Source organism: Eumetopias jubatus, unplaced genomic scaffold (assembly GCF_037043125.1).
Source record: "Eumetopias jubatus isolate StellerSeaLion01/CBP00866 unplaced genomic scaffold, mEumJub1_p1.0 scaffold_1, whole genome shotgun sequence".
Lineage (NCBI taxonomy): Eukaryota > Metazoa > Chordata > Mammalia > Carnivora > Otariidae > Eumetopias > Eumetopias jubatus.
Genome location: NW_028274807.1, coordinates 44,290,223 through 44,297,283, shown reverse-complemented (window position 1 = coordinate 44,297,283; position 7,061 = coordinate 44,290,223). Strand labels below are relative to the sequence as shown.

The 7,061-nt window shown below is 35.8% G+C and overlaps 1 pseudogene; it reads left to right on the top strand.

The window, feature by feature from the left end:
• Window positions 1-423: 423 nt before the first annotated feature.
• Window positions 424-1,270, top strand: LOC114221077 (microtubule-associated protein RP/EB family member 1 pseudogene; annotated as a pseudogene).
• The last annotated feature ends 5,791 nt before the right edge of the window (window positions 1,271-7,061 follow it).

Sequence of the window (7,061 nt, the reverse complement as noted above, 5' to 3'; positions counted from 1 at the left end):
ATCCCCACTTCAGTCTTTATCGCAGTTATTACATCCTACTAAGGCTACACACAGGGGAGAACTGTATTCAGTAACTCCAGTCTCCATCAACTCCCACAGAAAATATATGTGCCCTAAGGGACAATCAACCAGCCCTCTACTGCACTAGAAACTGACTGCAGGTACAAGAGTGAGCCCAGCTGAGAGCATCAGAGCCCAAGCCAAGTTGCTACCCCACAGAATGATTAGCTAATAAACTTTTGATCTTTAAAGCCCTCACTTTCAGGTAGGTTGGTGCGCAATGGGGAAAGGAAGGGAAGTGCGTGTGAGATCATCACGTGAGCTGGTAGACAGATCTGGCAGTTTAAACCAGACTGAACCTAAGCGGTCAGGGGCAGTGGATGTGGTCCTGCCGAGATCCCAAGATGGCAGTGAACCAACGTATAGTCATCATCAGTCACCGGCCATAACCTGAGTCGACATGACTTGCTGACCTGGATCAATGAGTCTCTCGGAAGCTGAATCTGACAAAGTTTGAGCAGTTGTGTTCAGGGGCTGCCTACTGTCAGTTTATGGACATGCTGCTCCCTGGCTCCATTGCCTTGAAGACGAATACATCCAGAACTTCAAAATGCTACAAGCAGATTTTAAGAGAATGGGTGTTGACAAAATAATTCCTGTGGACAAATTAGTAAAAGGGAAGTTCCAGGACAATTTTGAATTCCTTCCATGGTTCAAGAAGTTTTCTGATGCAAACTGTGATGGAAAAGACTATGACCCTGTAGCTGCCAGACAAGGTCAAGGAAGGACAGTTGCTCCCTCTCTTGTTGCTCCAGCTCTGAACAAACCAAAGAAGCCTCTCGACTCTAGCAGTGCAGCTCTACAGAGACCCATTGCAACACACAGAACCACTGCAACCCCTAAGACTGGCCCGGCTGTGGTACAAAAGAAAGTTGGTGTGGGCAATGGGGATGATGAAGTGGTGAATTGATGCAGCAAGTCAGTGTATTGAAACTTACCGTTTAAGACTTGAAGAAAGAGAGATTTCGACTTTGGAAAGCTAAGGAACATTGAATTGGTTTGCCAGAAGAACGAGGGCAAAAACAACTCTGTATTGCAGAGGATGGTGGACATTCTGCATGCCAGAGCCGAAGGCTTTGTGATACTTGATGAAGGGGGCCCACAGGAGGAAAAAGAAGAGTGTCGACAGCCTGGACCAGCAGAGCAACATGCGAATTCTTCACTCCAAATCATGTGCTTAAGTATAAAACCTCCCTTTTATTATTCTTAGAGGACTCACGGGTTTCTTTTCATAAGCAAAAAATGTACCTCTTCTTAAAGTGCACTTTGCAGAAGTTTTACTTCTTTTCCAATGAGTTTGAGTTAGGACTTTTGTAGCAGAGCAGTGTTAAATTCTAGTTGGTTCACCTAGGGAACAAAGAGGCTGACCATGGGGCTCACTGCGTGGTGGCTGTTAACACTGATGGCTGGAGAAGGTGTTTTTATGTAATACACTGAGGTGGAGAGCTCACTACAGAAAGGTAAAGACTGATCTGAATTTTAAGCTAATGTGAAATCTTGGCAGAGAACGTTTTAATAAGTAAATGCCTTAAGAGTATTTGAATGTTTCCTTATTTCAAAATATAAAATGTAACATGACGGGATTTTATGTATTTGACATTGTGTCTGAGAAGGAAGAGCCAGATCTCTGGACCTTTGGAATCTGCTGTTCACAGGCCTTCCAGGGCTACTTGAATCCTCAAAGGCCTAGACCTTGGTCCAAAAGGAAAGTTCAAAAGTTGCTCTGTAGGGGCGCCTGGCTACCTCAGTTGGTAGAGCATGTGACTCTTCATCTTGGGGTTGTGAGTTTGAGCCCCATGTTGGGTGTAGAGATTATTTAAAAATAAATTAAAAAATCTTAATAATCAAGTGTATTCCATTGATTACTTGTATTAGAATCACCAGGATGATGTTCTAATGTAGATAACTAGAGTCATTTCTTTATTTTGTGAATCAGCTTCTCTGAGTTTTCAAAGTTACCACAGTGTTTCTGAACCTTTAGTGCACCTTTGAATCACCTGTATTCTTGAGAATCTAAAACTGAAGTACAGACATAGTAGGTGTATTATGTGACTTTTTGTTTATATTTTCATGAAGAATTACAGGTGGTCAAAAAAAACACATTGTATGAGGACTCTTGCTTCCAAAGAGCTCTTTATTAGTTTCATTAATTAATGAATCTTTGTTAATAAACTCAGTACGGTGCCTCATTATAGAAGGTGCTTAATTGATATTTGTCATTAAATTAATGACTCATTTGATCTATTATTCTTTTTCAGAATGGGCAAAATAATATTTTTAATTCTTAACATGGAATAATTTTATAATAGATATATCAATTATATGTATGCGTATATGTATTTCATAAACTTGTTGAAGAAAAACATTTTCAGTGACACTTATTAAACATAGTAAGGCAGATTTTATTCAGGATCATTGCAATATGTATAGGAACCTCTGTAATGAGATATTATAGTGGGGGAGAGAGATTAGGCTCAATGCCAAATACAGCATAAGCCAGTGGGTATTTATAGCTAAGGAGCAGTGTAGAGCATGGCCAGTGAAAGGAAAATTAGGACACGTCAGGGATAAGGGAGATTCTGGCTAAGCTGACCTAACAGGATTCTTGTTGAGGACAGGCCAGAGTGATCAGACATCACCTGGGAGATGTGGAGGATGAGGAACCTGTTCAGGTAGCCAAGGTAATCAGATGTGGAAAGTGAGGAGTTCTGATTAACCTGACTTTTGGCAGAATTCTTGCTAAAACTAGATTTTACAAGGAAATGAATGGATAGATGTGCCAAAGAGAAGGTTCAGGGGCCTGACTAAAGTTTGGTCAAGCAAAGAATCTTTCTCATACTCCATATATACAGGGACATTAAATTTTATTTCTTCTGGTTATCATGTAAAGTGAGCTAAATGATGCAGGTAAAGTGAACTAAAAGATTATATATCAGTCTTACTGAATGATTAATATTGCTAAAACTTTATGAATTTCTAACAGATTCAAAATAAGAATTGATTTTAGGAGGATAATTAAATTGTATCTATAATGATAGAAGGAATATTTATCTCTCATTCTTTCTACGTCAAATTGCACTATCCCTACTTATAAATACTTAGTGGGTCATGTACTCCTTGTTGACAAGAATAAATAGAGATAGCTACATTAGATATAATCACTTTCTGGGGAAATTTTAAAATGTTACATTAATTTATAAATTGATATAATTGTTTTGTTTACAAATTGTTAGAATTTCAACTCATGATTAAAATAATGTGGCACAACCTTGCTTTTGTTAAGTGTGATATCCTTATTCTGCTAGGAAAAGATTCTTTTAATAATGCTTTCTTCTTGGCCTTAGATTTTTAAGCTGCTTAAGATAAAAAAAAATATCATGGGGATCAACTGGTTATTTACAAAAATGTGTAATAGGTCATCTCTTGAATAAATACCACCAAAGATGTCGGTGTAATCTGAGCTAACACTGCAAATCATATTTAATATGTAATTAAAAAATCTAAATATTGAAGAAAGGAAGCGTCTGTGGAAGTTAATAATAAATTATATCAGTTTGCTCACCACCATACCTTTGAAAATTTCTGCCATTAAGAAACAAATTTGACCTTTATAGGGTTTTCATTTATTACTGTATTGCTACTTTTTTAAAATTGGTGTGATAGAATTTGGTAAATCTTATAATTTTCTTGATCATAATGCTTTACTAGTCAAGTGCTATAAAAATGTATATTAAAAAGCTAAATATAATGAAAAACCTTGTGTAAATCTTTAATTCTCCTAATTATTATATTTTATTTGGGGCATTTTTCTGTAGAAAACTCTAAGCAGACTGTGAGGGCAAAGTGATTCAAGATATGTCATTAACAATGGCCAAGATTGCCTCTCATACACAATTTAGTATCTATTACTTTGGAAGAAACAGAGTCAATAGAATAAAGGAATGATATACATAACTGAGAATTGGGTTTGAATTCATAATCTGAAATTTCCTTGACCCTTCAAACAAAAATTTAAGTCAAATTAAGATAATATTATTGGGTTCTCAATACCATCTAAATAATAAATGAGTTGTATAGTTTCCTATAATTTATCTATTTTATCTTTAAACCTATTAAAACATTTGCTTCAATACATGAACTACTTTAAGAATTTTACATATTTCAAAACTAAATCATTATGTCAAAAACTAAATCAAAAGAGTCACTACACTTTTAAAAATCTCACTTGATGCTTTTCATGACAGTTCCTAAGCACATTAGGATGAACTTGCTTTATCTTATATACAGATGAAGAAAATGCGGTTTAAAAAGTTATGTTTTCTTCAAAGACTTTTTATTTTTGAATTTTTTTAATTTAAATTTTAGGTAGTTAACATACAGCGTAATATTGGTTTCTGGAGTAGAATTCAGTGATTTATTACTTACATAATATACCCAGTGCTCATCATAACAGATGCCCTCCCTTAATATCCATTACCCATTTAGCTCATCCCCCACCTACCTTTCTCCAGCAACCCTCAGTTTGTTCCCTATGATTAAGAGTCTCCTATAGCTTGTTTCCCCTCTCTCCTTTTCTTCTTTTCCCCTTTCCCATATGTTCATCTGTTTTTTTTTTTCTTATTCCACATATGAGATCATATGGTATTTTTCTTTCGCTGACCGACTTATTTCATTTAGTTTAATACACTCTAGCTCCAACCATGTCATTGCAAAGGGCAAGATTTCATTCTTTTTGATGGCTAATATTCCATTGTATATTTATACCATATCTTCTTTATCTGTTCATCAGTAGATGGACGTTTGGGCTCTCTCCATAGTTTGGCTGTTGTTGATAATACTGCTATAAACATTGAGGTGCATGTATCTCTTCAAATCTCCATTTTTGTATCCTTTGGGTAAATACTTAGTTGTGCAATTGCTGGATGATAGGGTATTTCTATTTTTAACATTTTGAGGAATCTCTATGTTGTTTTCCAGAGTGGCTGTACCAGCTTGCATTCCCACCAACAGTGCAAATGGTTCCTCCTTCTCTGCATCCTTGTCAATGCCTGTTGTTTCTTGTGTTGTTAATTTTAGCCATCCTGACAGGTGTGCGGTGGTATCTCATCGTGGTTTTGATTTGTATTTCCTTAATGACGAGTGATGTTGAACATCTTTTCATGTGTCTGTTAGCCATCTGGATGTCTCTTTTGGAAAAGTGCCTATTCATGTCTTCTAAATGCTGGAGTTGAGTCTATTAGATATTGCTGGGTCATGGTATGAAATAAATGATCTAAAATTCTTGGTGATTTACAACATCAAATAGCTATTTCTCATTGAAGCTTTGTTTGCTATGACTCTGCTTTGGGGTGCAGTCCAGGTTGTTGTCTGCACAATATACCTTCACATTTTACCACCCCAATGGACAGAGCTTTCTAGCACATGTTCCTCCTGTATCACAGGGCATAGGAACAAAACAGGAGGTGGAAACTTGCAATGCCTCTAAAATGTCTGCTTGGATGTGGCATACACATCCCATTAGCTAACACAAGATAATTGTGCAAAAGAAAGGAATTAATGATTGAAGTCAATGGGAGCAGGATTGTATTATCTGCCTATAGACAAAGAAGACTGAACAGTTGAGAACAATAATACAATTTGCTGTTCAAAGTTTCATGATCATATTTTCATAAACATAGTCTCATCCTCTTTTTCATATATTCATCATCAGCTCTGTATGATGTGTGGTATGTAAAAAAATGATTTGGAAATATTAGGGGTTTTGGTCTAGTTTTAAAAATAAGTAAAAAGGAATTATCTAAGAAAAATTAAAAGGTAGGACCAAGCAAATTCCAAGTACAGTAAAGTGTAAATTCCCTAGGAATTCAGAGAAAGAAAAATTGGTTTGTAGATGGAAGAAGATGATACACTGAGGAATTGGGAAAAATTTTAAGAAATGAAATCAATCTTTAAGAAATTATACATTTTTATTGGCATAGAAGATATATGAGGACATTTGGATGTGAAAAAGAGCATGGACTTAGCTGATGTGACCTTTGATAGATATTGATAACATTTTGCAGATTTACTCCTCTCATAGGGAAGGCTTCTGCTGTATAATTAGGAGATATGATTGGATAGGTAAGGTAAAATTAGTTACTGCAGAATCTTGCAATACAGAAGGAGATGATATGACTTAATTCATAGGTAATAAAAGCCTTCCTTCCCAAAAGTATAACCAATGTTATGAGATAATTTTAGAGAACATGACATGTCCTGATTTGTATATATTTTTAAGTTTTAATTTAAATTCCAGTTAGTTAATATACAGTATAATATTAGTTTCAGGTATACAATATAGTGATTCAACACTTCCATACAACACCGAGTGCTCATCATGACAAGTGCACTCCTTAATCCCCATCACTTATTTAACCCATTCCTAACCCACTTCACCCTTGGAGACCATCAGTTTGTTCTCTGTAGTTAAGACTCTTTCCTGGTTTGCCTCTTTTTCTTTTCTTTTCCTCTTCTCACTTGTTTTGTTTCTTAAATTCCATGTATGAGTGAAATCATATGGTATTTGTCTTTCTCTGACTGACTTATTTTGCTTGGCATAATATTCTCTAGCTCCATCTATATCATTGTAAATGGCAAAATTTCATTTTTATAGCTGAATAATACACACACACACAAACATACACACACACACACCCCACATCTTCTTTATCCACTCATCAGTCAATGGACACTTGGGTTGTTTCCATAATTTGGTTATTGTAGATAATACTGCTGTAAACATTGGGGTGCACATATCCCTTTGAATTAGTATTTTTCTATTCTTTGGGTAAATACCTATTAGTGTACCTGAAAAACTGTAGTGATCAAAACAGTACAGTACTGGCACAAATATAGACCCATAGATCAATAGAACAATATAAAAACCCAGAAATAAACCCACAACCATATGGTCAGTTATGCTTCATCAAAGCAAGAAAGAATATCCAGTGGGAAAAAGACAG